The 12,926-nt window shown below is 35.7% G+C and overlaps 1 protein-coding gene across 3 annotated transcripts in view; it reads right to left on the reverse strand.

Annotated features, from left to right (window-relative positions):
• LOC126779069 (zinc transporter foi) overlaps positions 1-12,926 on the reverse strand; it is a 43,387-nt gene that overhangs the window by 10,562 nt on the left and 19,899 nt on the right. Inside the window, exon 1 of one of the 3 annotated variants that reach the window (XM_050502883.1) lies at positions 10,094-10,168. The exons of the other annotated variants lie outside the window; for them this stretch is intronic. The gene's annotated coding sequence lies outside the window, so the exon portion shown is untranslated. Of the gene's footprint in view, positions 1-10,093; positions 10,169-12,926 lie in introns of those variants that run through there. 3 annotated transcript variants of the gene reach the window in all.

The following is a 12,926-nucleotide window of genomic DNA, read 5'->3' on the forward strand; positions in this document are numbered from 1 at the left end:
TATGTCACTAAACGTCTAAACGGCTGGACCGAGTTAAAATTTTTGAAGTGAAAACTTCTTTAGGTGGTAGAGCTTTGTGCAAGTTCGTTTGGGTAGGTACCACCCACTCACCAGATATTCTACCGCAAAACAGCAATACTTGGTAATGTTGTGTTCCGGTTTGAAGGGTGAGTGGGCCAGTGTAATTACAGGCACAAGGGACATAAAATCTTAGTTCCCAAGGTTGGTGGCGCATTGGCTATAAGCGATGGTTGACATTTCTTACAATGCCAATGTCTAAGGGCGTTTGGTGACCACTTACCATCAGGTGGCCCATATGCTCGTCCACCTTCCTATTCTATAAAAAAAAAAGATTAATGAGGATAAATGATAGATGTGGACGTATTGAAGATCTACATCACGTGTTGATGGAATGTGCCAAGACACAGAATCAGAGGAAGTTGCTCTTATCATAAAAGTATGTTTGTTCGATGTTGGATTAGTTCAGAGCATTCTATCAGATCCTTTATCAGAATCTGCTGGGATGCTCCTGTAATTTTATGTAATCGCAATAAATAATAAGTGATGTTACAAAATATACAAAGAACAATGGGACTGACATGCCCGTGTAGGACGAAAAATTCCCTAAACTAAATATAGAATAAAAAAAGTGGATAATAATGATTGAAATTTATGTGAATACTAACAGTAAAAATTAATAACTCGAAAACGATACACTTTTGCATAAGCATTTTGGGGGTCATTTGATAGCTATTGTCCTGAACTATAACCCTTTAAAAGGATCGTGACATATTACCCTGTAACCCTGTATACTAATAATATAAGTGTAATAATATTTTCTACCGAATTTTCGATATAATGTGTATTTTGATGAATGAAAAGTTATATAATAAAAGAGAATTATTAGATGTGGAAATTGGACGGATATATTTAAGTTTCAAGTTTTCACTTCTGTGGGTAGTCCCTATGCCTGTTTTTTTGTGTGTTTCCCTAGATGGTTTAGACTGATTTAGGTGAAACTATCGCAGGTTCCTGGTGTATTCACTTAAATAAATGAATACAATTCTTATTTCAATCGAACGAAGTCCGAACGAGCAGGTGGTTTTTATATAAATGGCTAGTATTGTACCCGGCTTCACACTGGTACAATAACTCTTTTGGTTTATGTAGCGCACGCCAGTAAAGCTAAGTAGAAATAATTTTTCAACAATCAACGTTACATATACATTTCAGGCAATTTACACAAACCCGTAATGAATATTATACACACATAAATATATAAACGCTTACTCACGAAAAAAACGAACTTCCTCAAGAATCTCCGCCAATGTGTGAAAACCATATAAAAAGAAGAAGTTTTTGAGTTAATCGCGTTCAGACAGACAGACAAACGCGTCAGAATCCTCTTCAAAAACTATAGTTTTATAATATATAGTGACTGATATACAGATGACAATAAATTTCATTCCAATTTTGTATTTAAATATCGATGTCGTTTAACATTTTTTAATGGTAATCATCACTGTCTCGCCGCCGGCCTTGTACCACTTGTTAAACGACAGACGAATCCATCAAGCGAACTGTAGCCCGGAACGGAACGATTCGTTTTACTTGGTACCTGTCGCGTGATATTATTAATTTATCTTCCCCTTATGCCATATGCATATATACTTCGTCTTAGTCTTTATTGTTATATGTTAGTTTTAATTTGATGGGTTAAGTTTACCCTCCGTGGAGGGTTCATTGGGTACCCCATGTGCTTCTCTGTACCCCTGAGAACGTGTACGCAAAATTTCATAATAAGCGGTTGAGTAGTTAAGCCATGAAAGCGTAACAAAAAAACTAACTTTCACATTAGTTAGGACTTTGAATCTAAACAACGTAGAACTCTCATTTGAAGTTCAAGAGGTGCGTGATGTGTGAAAATTTGAAACTCACGTTAAAAAAATATGACTACATAAGCCATTGTACTGAGGATTATATAATAATAATAATAATATCATCTTTCACACACGGCCATCTGATCCCAAATTAAGCTTGTACAGAGCTCGTGCTATGGAAACCAGACAACTGATATACTACATATACTACTTTTCTTTTGTAAATACATACTTATATAGATAATTTCACCCAGACTCAAATAAATCGTTGATGTTCATACATAACACTATATAAGTCAACTGATCATCGTGAAACTTTGCACACACATTGCCGAGTGCACAGAAAGGACATACAGAACCTAAGCTGCCCCCCTCCAAATACAGAAAAAAACAGTGATATAATAATCATTGTTTATCAAAGGCAATCGTTTTATTTTCATTAATATCATTAACAACGTAAATGGAACAAATCTATCGACGCGACTGATCGATTAGTTCGAGCCAATGATTGGTCATCGATTAACTTTAATGTCACCGATAGTAAAAAATATGTCATTCAATCCGAATGAAAGGAACGATGGATTTATGTGAATGATAGAATTATAGATTTATTAACATTCCATATCATTACGAATATACATATTAATGTATTTGTGACTGAATCGTCCTAACCCAAAACATCCTTTGCTTGTTGAGGAGTGACGGAGCTTTTTCCACCACGCGGTTGCAATGCGGTCTGATGAATGCAAACGCGAAAGATCCTACATATGCTAAGATTTCGCGATGGTTCCCTTCACCGGCGAGCACGAGATAAATTATAAAGCACATGATAACTCATTGGCGCGAGATTTGAACTACAAAACTTCGGTTAAGATTCACGTGCATTAGCCACTGGCCCTCTCTTGAATATTGATGAGAGATCGACACTTCAAAAACGGTCAAACATCGCTGAATATTCATGTAATCCATCTAGTGCTCTGGCAAACAATTACCGTAAGGAAACCCGTGAACAAACCGCAATGGAGCAGCGCATTGGACTAAGCACCAAAACTTCTCTATAAGAAGAGGCATTACCCAACAAATAGGATTTGTATGCTTACATTATTACAATTTATCATAAAATATTTACTTCCAACATTGTTTGTGTTTTGTTTGTAAATAGACACAAAACTTTCAAAGTTTAACCTACGACCTTTAGACCGCGATGTCGCCGTCATGTCAGTGGAAATATATCGCGTGTCTAAGCTCGTGTTGTTTCCAATAACTCACATAGATTAAATCGCAGGGGCGTATTTAACCAAACATTGCCAAAAAACAATACGTCATAGATGTTATCGGTTATATTTTTAGCGTTATGTAATAGCCCTGAAAGCTTCGAGCCTTCGGAAGTATCATATTGAGAGATTGATCGAGAAACTAGAAACATCGATATATATTTAAGTTATCTGAAAGGCAGTATATTTTTACATATTCGGAGGAAAGGCTTCGTGCAAACCCAGGTGGGTCAGACACAACCCACTCATCCCATTCAACCATCCAAATAGCAATACTTGGGGTATTGTTGTGTTCCGGTTTGAAGGGTGAGTGTGCCAACTAAATACACATCTCAGATCCCAAATTTGATCACGCATTGGCGATGTGAGCCATTAATACTTCTCACAGTGCCAATGTCTATGAACGATGATCCCTTACCATCAGATGGATCATTGGCAAGTCCTTGCTATTAATAGATAACAGACACGAGCCGTACAACTTCACTTTAACCAGTCACGCTTCAACGAATGTTTTAAACGTTATCACCCCAATTTTTTCGCCGTCGTTCGTTCGAAAAGGTAGACTGAACGAGCTTTGACTCACTTTGGGGTAGAACTATTTTCGATTAGTAAATCTAAGTTTGATCAGCGAATTGAATGACTACCTTCATTGGTTAAACAAAATAAACATATACTTAATAAAACTTTCACAAATAATAACAATTATGGAATGATCGGTGTTCCCTCAGCGCTACAATAAGATAGAATTAAGGAGAGTATATTCCAAAAAGCAGCGGCGACTGTGCCTCGAAAGACAATAAAAAAAAATCACTTATCAGGCAACTAATGAAGCAGTACTTGTTATTCAAGTTATTGAATACCTATTATCTTTTTACGTTAGTTTTTATGTTTTTATATTTATTTGTAAATAATAAATAGACAGCCGAGATGGCCCAGTGGTAAGAAGGCGTGAATCTTAACCGTGGACTCAAACGCGGGCAAGCACCACTGAATTTTCATGTGCTTAATTTGTGATTATAATTCATCTCGTGCTTTACGGTGAAAGAAAACATCGTCAGGAAATCTGCATGTGTCGAAGTTCACTGAAATTCTGCTACATGTGTATTCCACCAACCCGCATTGGAGCAGCGTGATGGAAAAAGCTCCAAACCTTCTCCTCAAAAAGGGACAGGAGGCCTTAGCCCAGCAGGCTGTTACCAATATATTAAAATATAAAATTATTTTGAATACAAAGTTAATGTGCGTTATTTAACCTAAATTTGCATTCTGTGACTTGTAAATGTAACGCGTAATCTAAAAACCTAAGACTTTGTTATATAATATAAAAAATACGTATAACTTTAATGGTGATTCTATTATAAATAATTAAATAAAAACGACAAACCGGACACTTTATAAAAAGACCTAGTTCCATTGAATTACGGATAACGTAAAAAAACATCTATTGATAATTTTTATTGTTTGATCATTTATCTGTATATACATAACGATAACAATTATCTAACGGAATTAACGCTTGGCGCCGATCGTTGTAACGAACCGTTGATATGTTGGACTGGGGCCGAATTGTAATAAGTAACAGCCTGTTAATGTCCCACTGCTGGGCTAACGCCTCCTCTCCCTTTTTGAGGAGAAGGTTTGGAGCTCATTCCACCACGCTGCTCCAATGCGGGCTGGTGGAATACACATGTGGCAGTATTTCGATGAAATTAGACACATGCAGGTTTCCTCACGATGTTTTCCTTTACTAAAAAGCACGAGATGAATTATAAACAGAAATTAAGCACATGAAAATTCAGTGGTGCTTGCCCGGGTTTGAAACCACGTTCATCGGTTAAGATTCACGCGTTCTTACCACTGGACCATCTCGAATTCTACTAAACTAAAACGATTACGATACGTTCCCGATTCAATTCCGATTCAACTTTGACTATTCTATATTTATTCTAATATGTTGACTGCCTCGTTGGTCTAATTGCTTGATGTAAGGCCGCAGAACCGGAGGTCCTGGGTTCAATTCCCAGGTCGGGCCAGTAAAAAGTTATTGGGTTTTTCTGTCAGAAAATTCTCAGTAAGCATCCCGGAGTCTGAAAGTTGGAAGTGTGTACACTCTCGTGCTTCGGAAAGCACGTAAAGTCCTGCGCCTGGACTCTTTCCGGTCGTGTCGGATTGACGTCCCATCGGATTATGAGAGTTAGGGAATATAGAGCGCACCTGTGTTTGCGCACACACTTGTGCACTATAATATGTGCTGCGCAGTTGGCTAATCTGTATTGAGATTGGTCTGGAGGACGATATTTATTATTTATTTATTTATTCTAATCGGAACCGAATCGATATGATGTTAACCTATACCGTTATGTCAAAATCAAATTTAACTGTCAAAGTTATGCGAATATTCAATAATTAAATTAAAGAATAAGAAATCGGGTAAACGGCAACGATCACGCTTCGATTCGATTGCGATAATTTGACAATTTTTCAGTAGAATTGGTCCTCTGGATTCGAGCCGCGACTCCTATCGCAATGTGGTCCCCATGTCATTGACTATATTCAAGTTAAAGTTTTATCATAATCGGCTCATTTGCAAACGAACAGTTTAATTACAATACGTGTCACTGTATTGGTAGGGCTTTGAATTTTCAATTCGAAATGGATTGATGTTTGGGTAGGTACCATCCATTCTTCAGATATTCTACCGCGAATCAGCAATATTTAGTACTGTTCGTTGTGTAAACTAAGGTTGGTGGCGCTTTGACGGTTTAAGTGATGTTTAATATTTATTTACATTGCAAACGGCTATTGGCGGTGGAACCATCAGCGGCCAATTTTTTTATCGCATTGGTATATGTGATGGTAAGTGGACACCAAGTAAAATATTTGCCAGTAAGCCAACAATTTTAAACAAAAAAAATTATTCATAGCATGACGTCACAATCCAACATGGCGATTTTAAACCAAATAAAAATAGCATTACGAAAAAGAAATTCGCGGTATTTCAAAATATCCGATGCATAAATTGCATTTAAATATAATTTATTTCGCTTAGTTAATGTTCACATTGCATTGATCACACAAATAATTTAGTATCAAAATAAATTCGATTCAAACAAAAATATACCTTATGCTTTAACATTAACGTTGAAAATTACATATCGAATTTAAATTTGGAACCCGAAAATTTTCATTGAAATTTCAACTCTATGTAAATCGTGAATATTGTTTAAACTGCGACTAAAATGAGAATCGAATTCGCGGCAAAGGTATAAAGAATTGTCACTGTAACTTCGCTTCTATCCCCATATAAAATACAGTTTAATTTCAAACAACACTGAAAAATAATAATTAAATCTAATCATTAAATATTATTCTATTTCAATAGAAATCGTGGAAATTTGATTAAAATATAAAATGAGTCTTAACTCATTAAGTTACAGTTCAAATTAATAAATGTTACACGACTTTAGCTACTTTAAACGTGAAAAATATGAGGTGTTCTAGTGCCGAGTCGTTTAATGAGACGATTTCGAAAAAAGAACACATTCGCTAACGAAATTTAAATTGTGAATTAAATTTTATTGCTTACATTTTTTCGAGATTAACTTTTAATAATTTTATGAAGTATTTTTGCTCACGGCTTCGCCCTCGTCCAGGGGTCCAAGTGTTAGGTTTAAAAAATCGGGTTCGAGCTTGCTTTATACAAAATATTATCAAAATCGGTTCAGTGGTTTAGCCTTGAAAGCGTAAAAGACAGAAAACAAATTCAAAGTTACATCAAAATCGATACAGCATTTAAAAAAAAAACAAAGGATACTTTGTATTCAACATAAAAATGCTTACTAAGAAATAATCGCAGACGAAAAAGAAAACTATTCCTGTACGTCCTTCCATCGACCAATGAACCAAAGATGCTATGGGTGATGTAATTTTTTTGCATACCATATAAAACATACATATAAATATAAATCTTATTGCTATTAGCCATTACGATCAAAATTCTCTGAGCATGTGCATACTTTTTTAGTATAAAATTAATGCAATATAGCTCTTATTTGTATTACAATAGAGTTATAATTTCTATAACAAATAATATAATTTCGTCAAAAATCGTTCTCTTATATCGAGTGCGCGAATTTGTTTTTTTAAATCATCGAAATGAAAGATAGGGTTGTCTATGGTATTCTTTATTGAAATATAATTAAATAAAAAAGGAAATTAAGATCGTTTTACACTTCCGGAACGTGATTTATATTAATTTAAAGCGTAACTCTCGAATCATGAATTCTCAAAAGTCAAAGTACTGTAAAAACTACCAACCATTACTTCTAGTATCGGCTTTTAAATTTCGATACACAATTAATTCGTACATATTTACTATTGATATAATATTAAGATATTGGGAAGCTAATCACGAGGTTACAGTGGAGATGGCTGGACACTTGGCCAGACGGGAAGACGGGAAGGTGGACTAAAGTCGTCACGGAGTGGTCGCCTAGAGAAGCGAAAAGGCCAGCGGGAAGACCATTTTAGAAAAATGGCGGGTGCTCAATGGATGTTCTTAACACAGGACCGGGAGAATTGGCGCGCCAAGTGGAGGCCTATGTCCAGCAGTGGATTAATATGGGCTGATACCACAAAATATTGTATATACTACATACATATATAATACAACGCCATAAGGTGGCAACCCTACCAACATTAAGAGCACGCTTCTTAGAAGTTCGAGATATGATTTAGAGATTGCTTCATGTTTTATCATGTATCGTATGAGAGAATGCATTGTGATAAATTAGAGAAGAAGGCAGTCTTTATGTATGTAAGTATGTATATACATTTATGGAATTTTAATGACTTTATCTGGTAAATATATACAAATTACTAGTGACCCGGGAGGCCTCGCACATATATAAGCAGATATATATATATAAGGTAGATTAGAACACGTTTTACTTAACCGAAACGGGTTCGAATCCTGGATTTTTATAATTCTGCCTGCGAAGGAAAACATCGGGAGGAAGCCTGAATGTGCCTGATGAAAGTCTGCTACATTTGTATCCACCAATTTGCATTGGGGCAGCGTGGTGGTATGAGCTCCGGACCTGCACCTCAAAAAGGAGATAAGGTCTTAGCCTGACAGTGGAAAATCGACAGGCTGTTACATTTAACATGTTTCAAATACACATAACTAAATTATTATATGGTTTGATAGTGGAGGGTTCTGCGGAGGAACAAATAATCTTAACAAAAAACCCACGGACCTCTTTATACCTGTATAAAGGTAACAGTCCCACTTGACATTATTATATACATTATTAAAATACGTTTCCAATATACATTATGTACTTAACACCTTTTATGTATTTAACACCAGACCCTTCCTCGGAAATCGAACTCAATGTTTGTAAAACTACAAAGAAAAAATACGGAATTTACGAATACGATTTACGAAATAAGCTCAAACATACAAAGATATACAAAGGGTATTTGCATTTATAATAAATCGACTTATTTCATTTAATATTAAATACAAAAAAAAAAGCGATTTGTAATCAATTATTAATTAACTACAGTACAGTAACAGCCTGTTAATGTCCCACTGCTGGGCTAAGGCCTTCTCTCCCTTTTTGAGGAGAAGGTTTATAACTTATTCCACCACGCTGCTCCAGTGCGGTTTGGTAGAATACACATGTGACATAATTTCAATGAATGTTATACACGTGCACGAGATGAATTATAATCAGAAATTAAGCACATGAAAATTTAATGGTGCTTGTCCAGGTTTGAACCCACGATCATCACTAGGCCTTTTCACCACTAGGGTTTTCTTTAATTAACTAAACTAATCAATAAAATAAAACCTTAAAGTCTTACACGTGGAAGACGTCGTCGTTTATGAAGTCCCCTCTGATGGAGAAGGTTACTAACCTTCAAGAACACCAAACTACTATTCCACTATCTATAACCTGCCTGTCTAATATACGGCAAAAGAATCTGGTTCATGCTGGTTTCTTCACGGAAATCTTCGCTTACATCTCGCTCACGAGATGAATCACGAACAAACACCTTGATATACATTTGCGATTGTTGAGCTTTGAACCCGCGACATTCGGTTAAATTCCACGTATTCTAACCACTGAGCCATTCAGGCATTGAAATTGCTAATTAAAAGGTAAACAACATTGTTATTCGTCTACACGAGACCTACATTCTAGTTTTAGACCGCCTCTGCTTGAACGGTAAAAATAGCTTATATAATTAATACAGTCTACATAATCAAATCGCGCTTTTCATTTCATTTGGATTCTAAATAAACTGTAAATTTATTATTGTTCGATTCAAACATAACACAACAAATACCGTTTCGATAAAAAGCTAACATAACATAAAATATTTTATTAATTTAATTCCAAAACATATATATATACTTATTAATTAGTATTTAAGTGCTAAAAAACAACTATTTTGAACGGGTCAATCGATACTGAGCGCAGCACCTTTCCTTTCAAAATGTCGTAAAATATAACTATATACAACTAGCTATATAAACCTACGCTACTTTTTAATAATCGTATTTACATATTGATAAATCATTAAAAACAATTAAAAAAAAAAAATACCTAAAGATATGAAATATGAAACCAGAAAAGCAATGTTTTTAAAAATCGAACCGAAACAAAAAAACCTTTTTGTTTAACAAACATTTAATAACGTTGCATAATCCGTTTCGCTCGTTAAAACGAAGCGTACGGAAAACAATACACGACCCAGCGATACATCACTTTAACACGTCACATCTATATAATCTATAAAATAATTATCGAACACAATAAAATATAACCTTTGCCATTTAAATGTTAACACTTAGAAAAAAAAAAACACGTAAAGACTAATAAAATTACAGATTAATGATTGAAAGGGAAAAAATAATAATATACTCACGGATACGCTAGCGTTGGCGTTCGAGAGGCAAAATTTAAAATTAGAACAGCGAGACGCGCTCGCGCACGAACGAAACGATAAGCTATCGGCCGCGATAACCGTCGTTAGTACGCCGTACGGAACTAACGACGCTAGCGTTACGTGGCATAGAATACGTCGCGTAGACGTGACTTCTTGTTATTTCCTTGACCCGAGCGTCCGTCGATTATTATTCATTTATATTTCCTAGTGTTACTAGCAATAACGTTAATTTAATTATTTATTTTTACAGAAATAATTAAACATTTAAAATACAACAATGTGCTAATTATTTTTTTTTTTAAAGTGAAAACTTTTTTAGACGCGTTTCGCGATTTTTGGTAGAGGAAAATTCCATGGATTCGCGTCACCGATATGCTAGTTAAAAATTGTTAAAAATATATCTGTAACTATGAGTATGACGTGTTGCGTCAATTATGTTTTTTTTTTTTGTAATAATTATTATTTATTGTATTAAGTAGCGCCAAACACCACCACCACCCATGGACATAAGCATTGAAAGAAATATCTAACGTGTTATGACCCTTGTAACGACAGTTACACTGGCTCACTCATACTATAAACCGAACACAACAATACTAAGCATTCTACTTGGATTTAGAATATGTAATGATTGGATGGTATCTAACCAGACGTGCTTGCACAAAGTCGTACCACCAAGTATGAAATTTTAATATTGAATGGAATTTATTTGAAAAAATACAATTACTTCTAATATCATACTCAGTTTATACCTCCATCTGGCTGCCTATAGTATTAAAATTTTAAATACTTAAGTAATTACGAACCAATAAACAAATTGTTCTTTGAAACACGTCTGCCGCTTTTTCGTACGCTCGCAAACTGTCTCTCTGAGGAAGTTGACGCACGCCTACCATTTTAATACCAACACGCCGGTTGTATCATCATTGTTCGTGACGTAGGCACACGCAAGGAAAACAAATTAAGGCAACAGTCCTCTATGGAGGTCACGAGAAGAAATCGTTACATTTCGAACTCTATGGGATATTGATATAAGTTATATAATCATATAATTAACATCGTTAAGAAAACGATGAATGAATTAAGATGAAAAATATAATAATAATAATAATATCCTGGGACATTTTTCACACACGGCCATCTGATCCCAAATTAAGCTTGTACAGAGCTTTAGTAATATGTGGGTCCATCCTATGTTAAGTGGTCACCATCGCCAATGCGCTACCAATCTCGGCAACGAAGATGTTACCATCACTTGTGCCTGTAATTACATTGACTCACACTTCAAAGCGGAACGCGACAATGATGATGAGTGGGTGGTACCTACCCAGACCGCTGACACAAAGCTCTAGCACTAATAATCCCAAAGAATTTTTGTACCCACGATTCCCGACCTAGAAGCTTTCCTCCTTGGAAAATTTTTACCAATCAAAATGCAATTGAATAAAGACTTCGACTATGGCTAATGGCCATGACGGCTCAGTGGTTAGAAAATTTGTATCTCGACCATTGATTACAGGTTCAAAGCCGGACAAGCACCACTGACTTGCATTTTGAACATCTTTAGGAAACCTACATATTTACATTTACTTCGTTTACACAAATATAAAGGAACGTACATCACTTTACTGGTGGTAGGGCTTTGTGCAAGCTCGTCTGGGTAGGTACCACCCACTCATCAGATATTCTACCGCAAAACAGCAATACTTGATATTGTTGTGTTCCGGTTTGAAGGGTGAGTGAGCCAGTGTAATTACAGGCACAAGGGACATAAAATCTTAGTTCCCAAGGTGGCGCGTTGGCTATAAGCGATGATTGACATTTCTTACTATGCCAATATCTAAGGGCGTTTGGTGACCACTTACCATCAGGTGGCCCATATGCTCGTCCACCTTCCTATTCTATATAAAAAAAAAAAAAAACTATAAAATCGTACAAGTGATATACATGACATACATTCTACTTAACACGTAGTACTTAACACGCCAATGAAACGTAACGCAACACGTTATTTGAAACACGCGTTTCTATTCTAAGCCGAGATGGCCCAGTGGTAAGAACACGTGAATCTTAACCGATGATCGTGGGTTCAAACCCGGGCAAGCACCACTGAATTTTCATATGCTTAATTTGTGATTATAATTCATCTCGTGCTTTACGGTGAAGGAAAACATCGTGAGGAAACCTGCATGTGTCTAATTTCACTGAAGTTCTGCCACATGTGAATTCTAACAACCCGCATTGGAGCAGCGTGGTGGAATAAGCTCCAAGCCTTCTCCTCAAAAAGAGGAGAGGAGGCCTTTAGCCCAGCAGTGGGACATTCACAGGCTGTTACGGTTTCTATTCTGTATATATAAGCGTATTACTCGATAAAACATTATATATACTAACTACTTATATACCACAAGAGGAGAAAGAAAAATTAACAAACTTTTAATCGACGCGTTTATCTATTATTTAAATTATGGATTCGTGAAAAAATGGCGTCTTATATGTGTTTATGAATTGAAGTAAATAGTGTTGTATTATAAATAAAGATGTATTGATCGAGAACTGTTTGTGGTGCATGATACAGCAGAGATATTAGCAAATCGCATGGAACATGTAAATGTACGGTTTTGTTTATCTTTACTCCTTCGTCTGGAATTCGCTATGTAATATGTAATTTAATTGTACGGACAGAGAACATTGTAAAATTATAATTCTAAAGTATTTTTAAAGGTCTACACAAGTGATTCTCAACCACTGTGCCGCGTGTGTCTTTTGACTTTTGTGTGCCGCTAAATTTCAGACGTAATTATGTTAATATTAT

The sequence above is a fragment of the Nymphalis io genome, chromosome 28, assembly GCF_905147045.1.
Source record: "Nymphalis io chromosome 28, ilAglIoxx1.1, whole genome shotgun sequence".
Classification (NCBI taxonomy): domain Eukaryota; kingdom Metazoa; phylum Arthropoda; class Insecta; order Lepidoptera; family Nymphalidae; genus Nymphalis; species Nymphalis io.